The sequence below is a fragment of the Triturus cristatus genome, chromosome 1_1 (genome assembly GCF_964204655.1).
Source record: "Triturus cristatus chromosome 1_1, aTriCri1.1, whole genome shotgun sequence".
NCBI lineage: Eukaryota > Metazoa > Chordata > Amphibia > Caudata > Salamandridae > Triturus > Triturus cristatus.
In genome coordinates, this window is record NC_140579.1 from 400,247,495 (window position 1) to 400,267,449 (window position 19,955).

The window sequence follows — 19,955 nt, forward strand, 5'->3', positions numbered from 1 at the left end:
GAGTGGGCCGAATATGCTCAGACGTGAGTCCCGTGCTCTTCATGCCACTGGAATCGAGCTATCCTGGCTGAAGAGGGGTGAAACCCCGAAACCGGTCCTAGGATGCTTGTTTCCAGACCAGGGAGGACCTGGCCTGGCAGTTCGGGCTGGACTCTTCCCACAGGGCACAGGGTCAAGACTGATTTGCATATGGCTGGGTCCAAGCTGGAATGGCATGGTGAGCAAAAAAACGATGGATTTATGCCCAGATCTCTGTACTGGGGTTAATGTATGACATTGTTCTGCATTCTGTCCATCAATAGTTCTTTTTGCATTTGTCACCATGAGTGGGACTGGTATGCTCAGACGTGAGTCCCATGCTTTCCATGCCACTGGAATCAAGCTATCCAGGCTGAAGAGGTGTGAAACCCTGAAACCAGTCCTAGGATGCCTGTTTCCAGTCCAGGGAAGACCTGGCCTGGCAGTTCGGGCTAGACTGTTCCCATAGGGCACAGGGTAAAGACTGATTTGCATATGGCTGGGTCCAAACTGGAATGGCATGGTGAGCAAAAAACCTATGGATTTAGGCCCAGATCTCTGAACTGGGGTGAATGTATGACATTGTTCTGCATTCTGTCCATCAATAGATCTTTTTGCATGTGTCACCCCGAGTGGGGCGGGTATGCTCTGACGAAAGTCTAGTGCTCTCCATGCCACTGGAATCAAGCTATCATGGCTGAAGAGGGGTGAAACCCCAAAACCGGTCCTAGGATGCTTGTTTCCTATCAACGGAGGACCTGGCCTGGCAGTTCGGGCTGGACTGTTCCCATAGGGCACAGGGTCAAGACTGATTTGCATATGGCTGGGTCCAAACTGGAATGGCATGGTGAGCAAAAAAACGATCGATTTAGGCCCAGATCTCTGTACTAGGGTGAATGTATGACATTGTTCTGCATTCTGTCCATCAATAGTTCTTTTTGCACTTGTCACCCCGAGAGCTACGGGTATGCTCAGACGTAAGTCTAGTGCTCTCCATGCCACTGGAATCAAGCTATCATGGCTGAAGAGGGGTGAAACCCCGAAACCGGTCCTAGGATGCTTGTTTCCAGTGGGTGAAACCCCGAAACCGGTCCTAGTATGCTTCTTTTCAGTCCAGGGAGGACCTGGCTTGGCAGTTCGGGCTGGACTATTCACATAGGGCACAGGTTCAAGACTGCTTTGCATATGGCTGGGTCCAAACTGGAATGGCATGGTGAGCAAAACAACAATGGATTTAGGCCCAGATCTCTGTACTGGGGTGAATGTATGACATTGTTCTGCATTCTGTCCATCAATAGTCCTATTTGCATTTGTCACCCCGAGTGGGACAGGTATGCTCAGACGTGAGTACCGTGCTCTCCATGCCACTGGAATCAAGCTATCCTGGCTGAAGTGGGGTGAAACCCCGAAACCGGTCCTAGGATGCTGGTTTCCAGTCCAGGAAGGACCGGGCCTGGAAGTTCGGGCTGGATTGTTCCCATAAGGCACAGGGTCAAGACTGATTTGCATGTGGCTTGGTCCAAACTGGAATGGCATGGTGAGCAAAAAAACGGTGGAATTAGGCCCAGATCTCTGTACTTGGGTGAATGTATGGCATTGTTTTGCATTCTGTCCAAAAATAGTTCTTTTTGCATTTGTCACCCTGAGTGGGCCGGGTATGCTCAGACGTGAGTCCCGTGCTCTCCATGCCACTGGAATCGAGCTATCCTGGCTGAAGAGGGGTGAAACCCCGAAACCGGTCCTAGGATGCTTGTTTCCAGACCAGGGAGGACCTGGCCTGGCAGTTCGGGCTGGACTGTTCCCATAGGGCAGAGGGTCAAGACTGATTTGCATATGGCTGGGTCCAAGCTGGAATGGCATGGTGAGCTAAAAAACAATGGATTTAGGCCCAGATCTCTTAACTAGGGTGTATGTATGACATTGTTCTGCATTCTGTCCACCAATAGTTCTTTTTGCATTTGTCACCCTGAGTGGGACGGGTATGCTCAGACGTGAGTCCCGTGCTCTCCATGTCACTGGAATCAAGCTATCCTGGCTGAAGAGGAGTGAAACCCCAAAACCGGTCCTAGGATGCTTATTTTCAGACCAGTGAGGACCTGGCCTGGCAGTTCGGGCTGGACAGTTCCCATAGGGCACAGGGTCAAGCTGATCTGCATATGGCTGGGTCCAAACTGGAATGGCATGGTGAGCAAAAAACCGATGGATTTAGGCCCAGATGTCTGTACTGGGGTGAATGTATGACATTGTTCTGCATTCTGTCCATCAATAGTTCTTTTTGCATGTGTCACCCCAAGTGGGGCGGGTATGCTCAGACGAAAGTCTAGTGCTCTCCATGCCACTGGAATCAAGCTATCATGGCTGAAGAGGGGTGAAACCCCAAAACCGGTCCTAGGATGCTTGTTTCCTATCAACGGAGGACCTGGCCTGGCAGTTCGGGCTGGACTGTTCCTATAGGGCACAGGGTCAAGACTGATTTGCATATGGCTGGGAACAAACTGGAATGGCATGGTGAGCAAAAAAACTATCGATTTAGGCCCAGATCTCTGTACTAGGGTGAATGTATGACATTGTTCTGCATTCTGTCCATCAATAGTTCTTTTTGCACTTGTCACCCTGAGAGCTACGGGTATGCTCAGACGTAAGTCTAGTGCTCTCCATGCCACTGGAATCAAGCTATCATGGCTGAAGAGGGGTGAAACCCCGAAACCGGTCCTAGGATGCTTGTTTCCAGACCAGGGAGGACCTGGCCTGGCAGTTCGGGCTGGACTGTTCCCATAGGGCAGAGGGTCAAGACTGATTTGCATATGGCTGGGTCCAAGCTGGAATGGCATGGTGAGCTAAAAAACAATGGATTTAGGCCCAGATCTCTTAACTAGGGTGTATGTATGACATTGTTCTGCATTCTGTCCACCAATAGTTCTTTTTGCATTTGTCACCCTGAGTGGGACGGGTATGCTCAGACGTGAGTCCCGTGCTCTCCATGTCACTGGAATCAAGCTATCCTGGCTGAAGAGGAGTGAAACCCCAAAACCGGTCCTAGGATGCTTATTTTCAGACCAGTGAGGACCTGGCCTGGCAGTTCGGGCTGGACAGTTCCCATAGGGCACAGGGTCAAGCTGATCTGCATATGGCTGGGTCCAAACTGGAATGGCATGGTGAGCAAAAAACCGATGGATTTAGGCCCAGATGTCTGTACTGGGGTGAATGTATGACATTGTTCTGCATTCTGTCCATCAATAGTTCTTTTTGCATGTGTCACCCCAAGTGGGGCGGGTATGCTCAGACGAAAGTCTAGTGCTCTCCATGCCACTGGAATCAAGCTATCATGGCTGAAGAGGGGTGAAACCCCAAAACCGGTCCTAGGATGCTTGTTTCCTATCAACGGAGGACCTGGCCTGGCAGTTCGGGCTGGACTGTTCCTATAGGGCACAGGGTCAAGACTGATTTGCATATGGCTGGGAACAAACTGGAATGGCATGGTGAGCAAAAAAACTATCGATTTAGGCCCAGATCTCTGTACTAGGGTGAATGTATGACATTGTTCTGCATTCTGTCCATCAATAGTTCTTTTTGCACTTGTCACCCTGAGAGCTACGGGTATGCTCAGACGTAAGTCTAGTGCTCTCCATGCCACTGGAATCAAGCTATCATGGCTGAAGAGGGGTGAAACCCCGAAACCGGTCCTAGGATGCTTGTTTCCAGTGGGTGAAACCCCAAAACCGGTCCTAGCATGCTTCTTTTCAGTCCAGAGAGGACCTGGCTTGGCAGTTCGGGCTGGACTATTCACATAGGGCACAGGTTCAAGACTGCTTTGCATATGGCTGGGTCCAAACTGGAATGGCATGGTGAGCAAAACAACAATGGATTTAGGCCCAGATCTCTGTACTGGGGTGAATGTATGACATTGTTCTGCATTCTGTCCATCAATAGTCCTGTTTGCATTTGTCACCCCGAGTGGGACAGGTATGCTCAGACGTGAGTACCGTGCTCTCCATGCCACTGGAATCAAGCTATCCTGGCTGAAGTGGGGTGAAACCCCGAAACCGGTCCTAGGATGCTGGTTTCCAGTCCAGGAAGGACCGGGCCTGGCAGTTCGGGCTGGACTGTTCCCATAGGGCACAGGGTCAAGACTGATTTGCATATGGCTGGGTCCAAGCTGGAATGGCATGGTGAGCAAAAAAACGATGGATTTATGCCCACATTTCTGTACTGGGGTTAATGTATGACATCGTTCTGCATTCTGTCCATCAAATTTCTTTTTGCATTTGTCACCCCGAGTGGGACTGGTATGCTCAGATGTGAGTCCCGTGCTCTCCATGCCACTGGAATCAAGCTATCTAGGCTGAAGTGGGGTGAAACCCCAAAACCAGTCCTAGGATGCTTGTTTCCAGTCCAGGGAACACCTGGCCTTGCAGTTCGGGCTAGACTGTTCCCATAGGGCACAGGGTCAAGACTGATTTGCATATGGCTGGGTCCAAACTGGAATGGCATGGTGAGCAAAAAACAATGGATTTAGGCCCAGATCTCTGTACTGGGGTGAATGTATGACATTGTTCTGCATTCTGTCCATCAATAGTTCTTTTTGCATTTGTCTCCCCGAGTGGGACGGGTATGCTCAGACGAAAGTCCCGTGCTCTCCATGCCACTGGAATCAAGCTATCCTGGCTGAAGTGGGGTGAAACCCCGAAACCGGTCCTAGGATGCTTGTTTCCAGTCCAGGGAGGACCTGGCCTGGCAGTTCGGGCTGGATTGTTCCCATAGGGCACAGGGTCAAGACTGATTTGCATATGGCTGGGTAAAATCTGGAATGGCATGGTGAGCAAAAAAACTGTGGATTTAGGCCCAGATCTCTGTACTGGGGTGAATGTATAGCATTGTTTTGCATTCTGTCCAACAATAGTTCTTTCGGCATTTGTCACCCTGAGTGGGCCGGTTATGCTCGGACGTGAGTCCCATGCCACTGGAATCAAGCTATCCTGGCTGAAGAGGGGTGAAACCCTGAAACCGGTCCTAGGATGCTTGTTTCAAGGCCAGGGAGGACCTGGCCTGGCAGATCGGGCTGGACTGTTCCATAGGGCACAGGGTCAAGACTGATTTGCATATGGCTGGGTCCAAACTGGAATGGCATGGTGAGCAAAAAAATGATGGATTTAGGCCCAGATCTCTGTACTGGGGTGAATGTATGACATTGTTCTGCATTCTGTCCATCAATAGTTCTTTTTGCATTTGTCTCCCCGAGTGGGACGGGTATGCTCAGACGTGAGTCCCGTGCTCTCCATGCCACTGGAATCAAGCTATCCTGGCTGAAGAGGGGTGAAACCCCGAAACCGGTCCTAGGATGCTTGTTTCCTATCCACGGAGGACCTGGTCTGGCAGTTCGGGCTGGACTGTTCCCATAGGGCACAGGGTCAAGACTGATTTGCATATGGCTGGGTCCAAACTGGAATGGCATGGTGAACAAAAAAACGATGGATTTAGGCCCAGATCTCTGTACTAGGGTGAATGTATGACATTGTTCTGCATTCTGTCCATCAATAGTTCTTCTTGCACTTGTCACCCCGAGTGCTACGGGTATGCTCAGACGTAAGTCTAGTGCTCTCCATGCCACTGGAATCAAGCTATCATGGCTGAAGAGGGGTGAAACCCCGAAACCGGTCCTAGGATGCTTGTTTCCAGACCAGGGAGGACCTGGCCTGGCAGTTCGGACTGGACTGTTCCCATAGGGCACAGGGTCAAGACTGATTTGCATATGGCTGGGTCCAAGCAGGAATGGCATGGTGAGCAAAAAAACGATGGATTTATGCCCACATCTCTGTACTGGGGTTAATGTATGACATCGTTCTGCATTCTGTCCATCAATAGTTCTTTTTGCATTTGTCACCCCGAGTGGGACTGGTATGCTCAGACGTGAGTCCCGTGCTCTCCATGCCACTGGAATCAAGCTATCCATGCTGAAGAGGGGTGAAACCCCTAGACCAGTCCTAGCATGCTTGTTTCCAGTCCAGGGAAGACCTGGCCTGGCAGTTCGGGCTAGACTGTTCCCATAGGGCACAGGGTAAAGACTGATTTGCATATGGCTGCGTCCAAACTGGAATGGCATGGTGAGCAAAAAACCGATGGATTAAGGCCCAGATCTCTGTACTGGGGTGTATGTATGACATTGTTCTGCATTCTGTCCATCAATAGTTCTTTTTGCACTTGTCACCCCGAGTGGGACGGGTATGCTCAGACATAAGTCCAGTGCTCTCCATGCCACTGGAATCAAGCTATCATGGCTGTAGAAGGGTGAAACCCCGCACCCGGTCCTAGGATGCGTGTTCAAGCTATCATGGCTGTAGAGGGGTGAAACCCCGCAACCGGTCCTAGGATGCTTGTTTCCAGTCCAGGCAGGACCTGGCTTGGCAGTTCGGGCTGGACTATTCACATAGGGCACAGGGTCAAGACTGATTTGCATATGGCTGGGTCTAAACTGGAATGGCATGGTGAGCAAAAAACGATGGATTTAGGCCCAGATCTCTGTACTGGGATGAATGTATGAAATTGTTTTGCATTCTGTCCATCAATAGTTCCTTTTGCATTTGTCTCCCCGAGTGGGACGGGTATGCTCATACTTGAGTCCCGTGCTCTCCATGTCACTGGAATCAAGCTATCCTGGCTGAAGAGGGGTGAAACCCCGAAACCGGTCCTAGGATGCTTGTTTCCAGTCCAGGGAGGACCTGGCCTGGCAGTTCAGGCTGGACTGTTCCCATAGGGCACAGGTTCAAGACTGATTTGCATATGGCTGGGTCCAAACTGGAATGGCACGGTGAGCAAAAATACAATGGATTTAGGCCCAGATCTCTGTACTGGGGTGAATGTATGAAATTGTTCTGCATTCTGTCCATCAATAGTTTTTTTGGCATTTGTCACCCCGAGTGGGGCAGGTATGCTCAGACGTGAGTCCCGTGCTCTCCATGCCACTGGAATCAAGCTAACCTGGCTGAAGATGGGTGAAACCCCGAAACCAGTCCTAGGATGCTGGTTTCCAGTCCAGGAAAGACCTGGCCTGGAAGATCGGGCTGGATTGTTCCCATACGGTACAGGGTCACGACTGATTTGCATATGGCTGGGTTCAAACTGGAATGGCATGGTGAGCAAAAAAACGTGGATTTAGGCCCAGATCTCTGTACTGGGGTGAATGTATGGCATTCTTTTGCATTCTGTCCAACAATAGTTATTTTTGCATTTGTCACCTGAGTGGGCCGGGTATGCTCAGACGTGAGTCCCGTGATCTTCATGCCACTGGAATCGAGCTATCCTGGCTGAAGAGAGGTGAAACCCCGAAACCGGTCCTAGGATGCTTGTTTCCAGACCAGGGAGGACCTGGCCTGGCAGTTCGGTCTGGACTGTTCCCACAGGGCACAGGGTCAAGACTGATTTGCATATGGCTGGGTCCAAGCTGGAATGGCAGGGTGAGCAAAAAAACGATGGATTTATGCCCAGATCTCTGTACTGGGGTTAATGTATGACATTGTTCTGCATTCTGTCCATCAATAGTTCTTTTTGCATTTGTCACCATGAGTGGGACTGGTATGCTCAGACGTGAGTCCCGTGCTTTCCATGCCACTGGAATCAAGCTATCCAGGCTGAAGAGGGGTGAAACCCCGAAACCAGTCCTAGGATGCTTGTTTCCAGTCCAGGGAAGACCTGGCCTGGCAGTTCGGGCTAGACTGTTCCCATAGGGCACAGGGTAAAGACTGATTTGCATATGGCTGGGTCCAAACTGGAATGGCATGGTGAGCAAAAAACCTATGGATTTAGGCCCAGATCTCTGAACTGGGGTGAATGTATGACATTGTTCTGCATTCTGTCCATCAATAGTTCTTTTTGCATGTGTCACCCCGAGTGGGGCGGGTATGCTCAGACGAAAGTCTAGTGCTCTCCATGCCACTGGAATCAAGCTATCAAGGCTGAAGAGGGGTGAAACCCCAAAACCGGTCCTAGGATGCTTGTTTCCTATCAACGGAGGACCTGGCCTGGCAGTTCGGGCTGGACTGTTCCCATAGGGCACAGGGTCAAGACTGATTTGCATATGGCTGGGTCCAAACTGAAATGGCATGGTGAGCAAAAAAACGGTCGATTTAGGCCCAGATCTCTGTACTAGGGTGAATGTATGACATTGTTCTGCATTCTGTCCATCAATAGTTCTTTTTGCACTTGTCACCCCGAGAGCTACGGGTATGCTCAGACGTAAGTCTAGTGCTCTCCATGCCACTGGAATCAAGCTATCATGGCTGAAGAGGGGTGAAACCCCGAAACCGGTCCTAGGATGCTTGTTTCCAGTGGGTGAAACCCCGAAACCGGTCCTAGTATCCTGCTTTCCAGTCCAGGGAGGACCTGGCTTGGCAGTTTGGGCTGGACTATTCACATAGGGCACAGGTTCAAGACTGCTTTGCATATGGCTGGGTCCAAACTGGAATGGCATGGTGAGCAAAACAACAATGGATTTAGGCCCAGATCTCTGTACTGGGGTGAATGTATGACATTGTTCTGCATTCTGTCCATCAATAGTCCTGTTTGCATTTGTCACCCCGAGTGGGACAGGTATGCTCAGACGTGAGTACCGTGCTCTCCATGCCACTGGAATCAAGCTATCCTGGCTGAAGTGGGGTGAAACCCTGAAACCGGTCCTAGGATGCTGGTTTCCAGTCCAGGAAGGACCGGGCCTGGAAGTTCGGGCTGGATTGTTCCCATAAGGCACAGGGTCAAGTCTGATTTGCAGATGGCTTGGTCCAAACTGGAATGGCATGGTGAGCAAAAAAACGGTGGAATTAGGCCCAGATCTCTGTACTTGGGTGAATGTATGACATTGTTCTGCATTCTGTCCATCAATAGTTCTTTTTGCATGTGTCACCCCGAGTGGGGCGGGTATGCTCAGACGTGAGTCCCGTGCTCTCCATGCCACTGGAATCAAAATATCCTGGCTGAAGAGGGGTGAAACACAGAAACCGGTCCTAAGATGCTTGTTTCCAGTCCAGAGAGGACCTGGCCTGGCAGTTCAGGTTGGACTGTTCCCATAGGGCATAGGGTTAAGACTGGTTTGCATATGGCTTGGTCCAAATTGGAATGGCTGGTGAGCAAGAAAACAAAGGATTTAGGCCCAGATCTCTTAACTGGGGTGAATGTACGACATTTTTCTGCATTCTGTCCATCAATAGTTCTTTTTGCATTTGTCACCCAGAGTGGGACGGGTATGCTCAGACGTGAGTCCCGTGCTCTCCATGCCACTGGAATCAAGCTATCCTGGCTGAAGAAGGGTAAAACCCCGAAACCGGTCCTAGGATGCTTGTTTCCAGTCCACGGAGGACCTGGCCTGGCAGATCGGGCTGGACTGTTCCCATAGGGCACAGAAAACTGGAATGGCATGGTGAGCAAAAAAACGATGGATTTAGGCCCAGATCTCTGTACTGGGGTGAATGTATAGCATTGTTCTGCATTCTGTCCAACAATAGTTCTTTCGGCATTTGTCACCCTGAGTGAGCCGGGTATGCTCGGACGTGAGTCCCGTGCTCTCCATGCCACTGGAATCAAGCTATCCTGGCTGAAGAGGGGTAACACCCTGAAACCGGTCCTAGGATGCTTGTTTCAAGACCAGGGAGGACCTGGCCTGGCAGATCGGGCTGGACTGTTCCATAGGGCACAGGGTCAAGACTGATTTGCATATGGCTGGGTCCAAACTGGAATGGCATGGTGAGCAAAAAAACGATGGATTTAGGCCCAGATCTCTGTACTGGGGTGAATGTATGACATTGTTCTGCATTCTGTCCATCAATAGTTCTTTTTGCATTTGTCTCCCCGAGTGGGACGGGTATGCTCAGACGTGAGTCCCGTGCTCTCCATGCCACTGGAATCAAGCTATCCTGGCTGAAGTGGGGTGAAACCCCGAAACCGGTCCTAGGATGCTTGTTTCCAGTCCAGGGAGGACCTGGCCTGGCAGTTCGGGCTGGATTGTTCCCATAGGGCACAGGGTCAAGACTGATTTGCATATGGCTGGGTAAAATCTGAAATGGCATGGTGAGCAAAAAAACTGTGGATTTAGGCCCAGATCTCTGTACTAGGGTGAATGTATAGCATTGTTTTGCATTCTGTCCAACAATAGTTCTTTAGGCATTTGTCACCCTGATTGGGCCGGGTATGCTCGGACGTGAGTCCCGTGCTCTCCATGCCACTGGAATCAAGCTATCCTGGCTGAAGAGGGGTGAAACCCTGAAACCGGTCCTAGGATGCTTGTTTCAAGACCAGGGAGGACCTGGCCTGGCAGATCGGGCTGGACTGTTCCCATAGGGCACAGGGTCAAGACTGATTTGCATATGGCTGGGTCCAAACTGGAATGGCATGGTGAGCAAAAAAACGATGGATTTAGGCCCAGATCTCTGTACTGGGGTGAATGTATGACATTGTTCTGCATTCTGTCCATCAATAGTTCTTTTTGCATGTGTCACCCCGAGTGGGGTGGGTATGCTCAGACGAAAGTCTAGTGCTCTCCATGCCACTGGAATCAAGCTATCATGGCTGAAGAGGAGTGAAACCCCGAAACCGGTCCTAGGATGCTTGTTTCCTATCCACGGAGGACCTGGTCTGGCAGTTCGGGCTGGACTGTTCCCATAGGGCACAGGGTCAAGACTGATTTGCATATGGCTGGGTCCAAACTGGAATGGCATGGTGAGCAAAAAAACGATGGATTTAGGCCCAGATCTCTGTACTAGGGTGAATGTATGACATTGTTCTGCATTCTGTCCATCAATAGTTCTTCTTGCACTTGTCACCCCGAGTGCTTCGGGTATGCTCAGACGTAAGTCTAGTGCTCTCCATGCCACTGGAATCAAGCTATCATGGCTGAAGAGGGGTGAAACCCCGAAACCGGTCCTAGGATGCTTGTTTCTAGTGGGTGAAACCCCGAAACTGGTCCTAGGATGCTTCTTTCCAGTACAGGGAGGACCTGGCTTGGCAGTTCGGGCTGGACTATTCACATAGGGCACAGGTTCAGGACTGATTTGCATATTGCTGGGTCCAAACTGGAATGGCATGGTGAGCAAAACAACAATGGATTTAGGCCCAGATCTCTGTACTGGGGTGAATGTATGACATTGTTCTGCATTCTGTCCATCAATAGTCCTGTTTGCATTTGTCACCCCGAGTGGGACAGGTATGCTCAGACATGAGTCCCGTGCTCTCCAAGCTACTGGAATCGAGCTATCCTGGCTGAAGAGGGGTGAAACCCCGAAACCGGTCCTAGGATGCTTGTTTCCAGACCAGGGAGGACCTGGCCTGGCAGTTCGGGCTGGACTGTTCCCATAGGGCACAGGGTCAAGACTGATTTGCATATGGCTGGGTCCAAGCAGGAATGGCATGGTGAGCAAAAAAACGATGAATTTATGCCCACATCTCTGTACTGGGGTTAATGTATGACATCGTTCTGCATTCTGTCCATCAATAGTTCTTTTTGCATTTGTCACCCCGAGTGGGACTGGTATGCTCAGACGTGAGTCCCGTGCTCTCCATGCCACTGGAATCAAGCTATCCATGCTGAAGAGGGGTGAAACCCCTAAACCAGTCCTAGCATGCTTGTTTCCAGTCCAGGGAAGACCTGGCCTGGCAGTTCGGGCTAGACTGTTCCCATAGGGCACAGGGTAAAGACTGATTTGCATATGGCTGCGTCCAAACTGGAATGGCATGGTGAGCAAAAAACCGATGGATTTAGGCCCAGATCTCTGTACTGGGGTGTATGTATGACATTGTTCTGCATTCTGTCCATCAATAGTTCTTTTTGCACTTGTCACCCCGAGTGGGACGGGTATGCTCAGACATAAGTCCAGTGCTCTCCATGCCACTGGAATCAAGCTATCATGGCTGTAGAGGGGTGAAACCCCGCACCCGGTCCTAGGATGCTTGTTCAAGCTAACATGGCTGTAGAGGGGTGAAACCCCGCAACCGGTCCTAGGATGCTTGTTTCCAGTCCAGGCAGGACCTGGCTTGGCAGTTCGGGCTGGACTATTCACATAGGGTACAGGTTCAAGACTGATTTGCATATGGCTTGGTCCAAACTGGAATGGCACGGTGAGCAAAAATACAATGGATTTAGGCCCAGATCTCTGTACTGGGGTGAATGTATGAAATTGTTCTGCATTCTGTCCATCAATAGTTTTTTTGGCATTTGTCACCCCGAGTGGGGCAGGTATGCTCAGACGTGAGTCCCGTGCTCTCTATGTCACTGGAATCAAGCTATCCTGGCTGAAGAGGGGTGAAACCCCGAAACCGGTCCTAGGATGCTTGTTTCCAGTCCAGGGAGGACCTGGCCTGGCAGTTCAGGCTGGACTGTTCCCATAGGGCACAGGTTCAAGACTGATTTGCATATGGCTGGGTCCAAACTGGAATGGCACGGTGAGCAAAAATACAATGGATTTAGGCCCAGATCTCTGTACTGGGGTGAATGTATGAAATTGTTCTGCATTCTGTCCATCAATAGTTTTTTTGGCATTTGTCACACCGAGTGGGGCAGGTATGCTCAGACGTGAGTCCCGTGCTCTCCATGCCACTGGAATCAAGCTATCCTGGCTGAAGATGGGTGAAACCCCGAAACCAGTCCTAGGATGCTGGTTTCCAGTCCAGGAAAGACCTGGCCTGGAAGATCGGGCTGGATTGTTCCCATAGGGTACAGGGTCACGACTGATTTGCATATGGCTGGGTTCAAACTGGAATGGCATGGTGAGCAAAAAAACCGTGGATTTAGGCCCAGATCTCTGTACTGGGGTGAATGTATGGCATTCTTTTGCATTCTGTCCAACAATAGTTCTTTTTGCATTTGTCACCTGAGTGGGCCGGGTATGCTCAGACGTGAGTCCCGTGCTCTTCATGCCACTGGAATCGAGCTATCCTGGCTGAAGAGGGGTGAAACCCCGAAACCAGTCCTAGGATGCTTGTTTCCAGACCAGGGAGGACCTGGCCTGGCAGTTCGGTCTGGACTGTTCCCACAGGGCACAGGGTCAAGACTGATTTGCATATGGCTGGGTCCAAGCTGGAATGGCAGGGTGAGCAAAAAAACGATGGATTTATGCCCAGATCTCTGTACTGGGGTTAATGTATGACATTGTTCTGCATTCTGTCCATCAATAGTTCTTTTTGCATTTGTCACCATGAGTGGGACTGGTATGCTCAGACGTGAGTCCCGTGCTTTCCATGCCACTGGAATCAAGCTATCCAGGCTGAAGAGGGGTGAAACCCCGAAACCAGTCCTAGGATGCTTGTTTCCAGTCCAGGGAAGACCTGGCCTGGCAGTTCGGGCTAGACTGTTCCCATAGGGCACAGGGTAAAGACTGATTTGCATATGGCTGGGTCCAAACTGGAATGGCATGGTGAGCAAAAAACCTATGGATTTAGGCCCAGATCTCTGAACTGGGGTGAATGTATGACATTGTTCTGCATTCTGTCCATCAATAGTTCTTTTTGCATGTGTCACCCCGAGTGGGGCGGGTATGCTCAGGCGAAAGTCTAGTGCTCTCCATGCCACTGGAATCAAGCTATCATGGCTGAAGAGGGGTGAAACCCCAAAACCGGTCCTAGGATGCTTGTTTCCTATCAACGGAGGACCTGGCCTGGCAGTTCGGGCTGGACTGTTCCCATAGGGCACAGGGTCAAGACTGATTTGCATATGGCTGGGTCCAAACTGGAATGGCATGGTGAGCAAAAAAACGGTCGATTTAGGCCCAGATCTCTGTACTAGGGTGAATGTATGACATTGTTCTGCATTCTGTCCATCAATAGTTCTTTTTGCACTTGTCACCCCGAGAGCTACGGGTATGCTCAGACGTAAGTCTAGTGCTCTCCATGCCACTGGAATCAAGCTATCATGGCTGAAGAGGGGTGAAACCCCGAAACCGGTCCTAGGATGCTTGTTTCCAGTGGGTGAAACCCCGAAACCGGTCCTAGTATGCTTCTTTCCAGTCCAGGGAGGACCTGGCTTGGCAGTTCGGGCTGGACTATTCACATAGGGCACAGGTTCAAGACTGCTTTGCATATGGCTGGGTCCAAACTGGAATGGCATGGTGAGCAAAACAACAATGGATTTAGGCCCAGATCTCTGTACTGGGGTGAATGTATGACATTGTTCTGCATTCTGTCCATCAATAGTCCTGTTTGCATTTGTCACCCCGAGTGGGACAGGTATGCTCAGACGTGAGTACCGTGCTCTCCATGCCACTGGAATCAAGCTATCCTGGCTGAAGTGGGGTGAAACCCTGAAACCGGTCCTAGGATGCTGGTTTCCAGTCCAGGAAGGACCGGGCCTGGAAGTTCGGGCTGGATTGTTCCCATAAGGCACAGGGTCAAGTCTGATTTGCATATGGCTTGGTCCAAACTGGAATGGCATGGTGAGCAAAAAAACGGTGGAATTAGGCCCAGATCTCTGTACTTGGGTGAATGTATGACATTGTTCTGCATTCTGTCCATCAATAGTTCTTTTTGCATGTGTCACCCCGAGTGGGGCGGGTATGCTCAGACGTGAGTCCCGTGCTCTCCATGCCACTGGAATCAAGCTATCCTGGCTGAAGAGGGGTGAAAAACAGAAACCGGTCCTAAGATGCTTGTTTCCAGTCCAGAGAGGACTTGGCCTGGCAGTTCAGGCTGGACTGTTCCCATAGGGCATAGGGTTAAGACTGGTTTGCATATGGCTTGGTCCAAATTGGAATGGCATGGTGAGCAAGAAAACAAGGGATTTAGGCCCAGATCTCTTAACTGGGGTGAATGTACGACATTTTTCTGCATTCTATCCATCAATAGTTCTTTTTGCATTTGTCACCCAGAGTGGGACGGGTATGCTCAGACGTGAGTCCCGTGCTCTCCATGCCACTGGAATCAAGCTATCCTGGCTGAAGAAGGGTAAAACCCCGAAACCGGTCCTAGGATGCTTGTTTCCAGTCCACGGAGGACCTGGCCTGGCAGATCGGGCTGGACTGTTCCCATAGGGCACAGAAAACTGGAATGGCATGGTGAGCAAAAAAACGATGGATTTAGGCCCAGATCTCTGTACTGGGGTGAATGTATGGCATTGTTTTGCATTCTGTCCAACAATAGTTCTTTTTGCATTTGGCACCCTGAGCGGGCCGGGTATGCTCAGACGTGAGTCCCGTGCTCTCCATGCCACTGGAATCAAGCTATCCTGGCTGAAGAGGGGTGAAACCCCAAAACCGGTCCTAGGATGCTTGTTTCCAGTCCAGGGAGGACCTGGCCTGGCAGTTCGGGCTGGACTGTTCCCATAGGGCACAGGGTCAAGACTGATTTGCAGATGGCTGGGTCCAAACTGGAATGGCATAGTGAGCAAAAAAATGATGGATTTATGCCCAGATCTCTGTACTATGGTTAATGTATGACATCGTTCTGCATTCTGTCCATCAATAGTTCTTTTTGCATTTGTCACCCCGAGTGGGACTGGTATGCTCAGACGTGAGTCCCGTGCTCTCCATGTCACTGAAATCAAGCTATCCTGGCTGAAGAGGGGTGAAACCCTGAAACCGGTCCTAAGATGCTTGTTTCCAGTCCAGGGAGGACCTGGCCTGGCAGTTCGGGCTAGACTTCTCCCATAGGGCACAGGGTCAAGTCTGATTTGCATATGGCTTGGTCAAAATTGGAATGGCATGGTGAGCAAAAAAACAATGGAGTTAGGCCCAGATCTCTGTACTGGGGTTAATGTATGACATTGTTCTGCATTCTGTCCATCAATAGTTCTTTTTGCATTTGTCACCCCGAGTGAGACTGGTATGCTCAGACGTGAGTCCCGTGCTCTCCATGCCACTGGAATCAAGCTATCCTGGCTGAAGAGGGGTGAAACCCCGAAACCGGTCTTAAGATGCTTGTTTCCAGTCCAGGGAGGACCGGGCCTGGCAGTTCCGGCTAGACTGCTCCCATAGGGCACAGGGTCAAGTCTGATTTGCATATGGCTTGGTCAAAATTGGAATGGCATGGTGAGCAAAAAAACAATGGAGTTAGGCCCAGATCTCTGTACTGGGGTTAATGTATGACATTGTTCTGCATTCTGTCCATCAATAGTTCTTTTTGCATTTGTCACCCCGAGTGAGACTGGTATGCTCAGACGTGAGTCCCGTGCTCTCCATGCCACTGGAATCAAGCTATCCTGTCTGAAGAGGGGTGAAACCCCGAAACCGGTTCTAAGATGCGTGTTTCCAGTCCAAGGAGGACCTGGCCTGGCAGTTCAGGCTTGACTGTTCACATAGAGCACAGGGTCAAGACTGATTTGCATATGGCTGGGTCCAAACTGGTATGGCATGGTGAGCAAAGAACAAAAGAATTAGGCCCAGATCTCTCAACTGGGGTGAATGTATGACATTGTTCTGCATTTTGTCCATCAATAGCTCTTTTTGCATGTGTCACCCCGAGTGGGACTGGTATGCTCAGACGTGAGTCCCGTGCTCTCCAAGCCACTGGAATCAAGCTATCCTGGCTGAAGAGGGGTGAAACCCTGAAACCGGTCCTAAGATGCTTGTTTCCAGTCCAGGGAGGACCTGGCCTGGCAGTTCGGGCTAGACTGCTCCCATAGGGCACAGGGTCAAGTCTGATTTGCATATGGCTTGGTCAAAATTGGAATGGCATGGTGAGCAAAAAAACAATGGAGTTAGGCCCAGATCTCTGTACTGGGGTTAATGTATGGCATTGTTCTGCATTCTGTCCATCAATAGTTCTTTTTGCATTTGTCACCCCGAGTGAGACTGGTATGCTCAGACGTGAGTCCCGTGCTCTCCATGCCACTGGAATCAAGCTATCCTGGCTGAAGAGGGGTGAAACCCCGAAACCGGTCTTAAGATGCTTGTTTCCAGTCCAGGGAGGACTGGGCCTGGCAGTTCGGGCTAGACTGCTCCCATAGGGCACAGGGTCAAGTCTGATTTGCATATGGCTTGGTCAAAATTGGAATGGCATGGTGAGCAAAAAAACAATGGAGTTAGGCCCAGATCTCTGTACTGGGGTTACTGTATGACATTGTTCTGCATTCTGTCCATCAATAGTTCTTTTTGCATTTGTCACCCCGAGTGAGACTGGTATGCTCAGACGTGAGTCCCGTGCTCTCCATGCCACTGGAATCAAGCTATCCTGTCTGAAGAGGGGTGAAACCCCGAAACCGGTTCTAAGATGCTTGTTTCCAGTCCAAGGAGGACCTGGCCTGGCAGTTCAGGCTTGACTGTTCACATAGAGCACAGGGTCAAGACTGATTTGCATATGGCTGGGTCCAAACTGGTATGGCATGGTGAGCAAAGAATGAAAGAATTAGGCCCAGATCTCTCAACTGGGGTGAATGTATGACATTGTTCTGCATTTTGTCCATCAATAGCTCTTTTTGCATGTGTCACCCCGAGTGGGACTGGTATGCTCAGACGTGAGTCCCGTGCTCTCCAAGCCACTGGAATCAAGCTATCCTGGCTGAAGAGGGGTGAAACCCCGAAACCAGTCCTAGGATGCTTGTTTCCAGTCCAGGGAAGACCTGGCTTGGCAGTTTGGGCTAGACTGTTCCCATAGGGCACAGGGTCAAGACTGATTTGCATATGGCTGGGTCCAAACTGGAATGGCATGGTGAGCAAAAAACTGATAGATTTAGGCCAAGATCTCTGTACTGGGGTGAATGTATGACATTGTTCTGATTTCTGTCCATCAATAGTTCTTTTTGCGTGTGTCACCCCGAGTGGGACGGGTATGCTCAGACGTGTGTCCCGTGCTCTCCATGCCACTGGAATCAAGCTATCCTGGCTGAAGAGGGGTGAAACCCCGAAACTGGTCTTAAGATGCTTGTTTCCAGTCCAGAGAGTACCTGGCCTGGCAGTTCAGGCTGGACTGTTCCCATAGGGCATAGGGTTAAGACTGGTTTGCATATAGCTTGGTCCAAATTGGAATGGCATGGTGAGCAAGAAAACAAAGGATTTAGGCCCAGATCTCTTAACTGAGGTGAATGTATGACATTGTTCTGCATTCTGTCCATCAATAGTTCTTTTTGCATTTGTCACCCAGAGTGGGACGGGTATGCTCAGACGTGAGTCCCGTGCTCTCCATGCCACTGGAATCAAGCTATCCTGGCTGAAGATGGGTGAAACCCCGAAACCGGTCCTAGGATGCTTGTTTCCAGTCCAGGGAGGACCTGGCCTGGCAGTTTGGGCTGGACTGTTCTCATAGGGCACAGGGTCCAGACTGATTTGCATATGGCTGTGACCAAACTGGAATGGCATGGTGAGCAAAAAAACGATGGATTTAGGCCCAGATCTCTGTACTGGGGTTAATGTATGACATTGTTCTGCATTCCATCCACCAATAGTTCTTTTTCCATTTGTCTCCCCGAGTAGGACGGGTATGCTCAGACATGAGTCCTGTGCTCTCCATGTCACTGGAATCAAGCTATCCTGGCTGAAGAGGGGTGAAACTCCGAAACCGGTCCTAGGATGCTTGTTTCCAGTCCAGGGAGGACCTGGCCTGGCAGTTCGGGCTGGACTTTTCCCATAGGACACAGGGGCAAGACTGATTTGCATCTGGCTGGGTCCATACTGGAATGGCATGGTGAGCAAAAAAACGATGGATTTAGGCCCAGATCTCTGTACTGGGGTGAATGTATGACATTGTTCTGCGTTCTGTCCATCAATAGTTCTTTTTGCATGTGTCACCCCGAGTGGGACGGGTATGCTCAGACGTGAGTCCCGTGCTCTTCATGCCACTGGAATCAAGCTATCCTGGCTGAAGAGGGGTGAAACCCCGAAACCAGTCCAAGGATGCCTGTTTCCTGTCCAGGGAAGACCTGGCCTTGCAGTTCGGGCTAGACTGTTCCCATAGACACAGGGTAATGATTGATTTGCATATGGCTGGGTCTAAACTGGAATGGCATGGTGAGCAAACAACCAATGGATTTAGGCCAAGATTTCTGTACTAGGGTGAATGTATGACATTGTTCTGATTTCTGTCCATCAATAGTTCTTTTTGCATGTGTCACCCCGAGTGGTACGGGTATGCTCAGACTTGTGTCCCGTGCTCTCCATGCCACTGGAATCAAGCTATCCTGGCTGAAGAGGGGGTGAAACCCCGAAACCGGTCCTAAGATGCTTGTTTCCAGTCCAGGGAGGGCCTGGCCTGGCAGTTCAGGCTGGACTGTTCCCCTAGGGCAGAGGGTCAACACTGGTTTGCACATGGCTTGGTCAAAATTGGAATTGCATGGTGAGCAAAAAAACAATGGATTTAGGCCCAGATCTCTGTACTGGGGTGAATGTATGACATTGTTCTGCATTCTGTCCATCCATAGTTCTTTTTGCATTTGTCACCCAGAGTGGGACGGGTATGCTCAGACGTGTGTCCCGTGCTCTCCATGCCACTGGAAGGAAGCTATCCTGGCTGAAGAGGGGTGAAACCCCGAAACCGGTCCTAGGATGCTTGTTTCCAGTCCACGGAAGACCTGGCCTGGCAGTTCGGGCTGGACTGTTCCCATAGGGCACAGGGTCAAGACTGATTTGCATATGGCTGGGTCCACACTGGAATGGAATGGTGAGCAAAAAAACAGATGGATTTAGGCCCAGATCTCTGTACTAGGGTGAATGTATGACATTGTTCTGCATTCTGTCCATCAATAGTTCTTTTTGCACTTGTCACTCCGAGTGGGACGGGTATGCTCAGACATAAGTCCAGTGCTCTCCATGCCACTGGAATCAAGCTATCATGAATGAAGAGGGGTGAAACCCCGAAACCGGTCCTAGGATGCTTGTATCCAGTCCAGGGAGGACCTGGCTTGGCAGTTCGGGCTGGACTATTCACATAGGGCACAGGGTCAAGACTGATTTGCATATGGCTGGGTCCAAACTGGAATGGCATGGTGAGCAAAAAAACGGTGGATTTAGGCCCAGATCTCTGTACTGGGGTGAATGTAT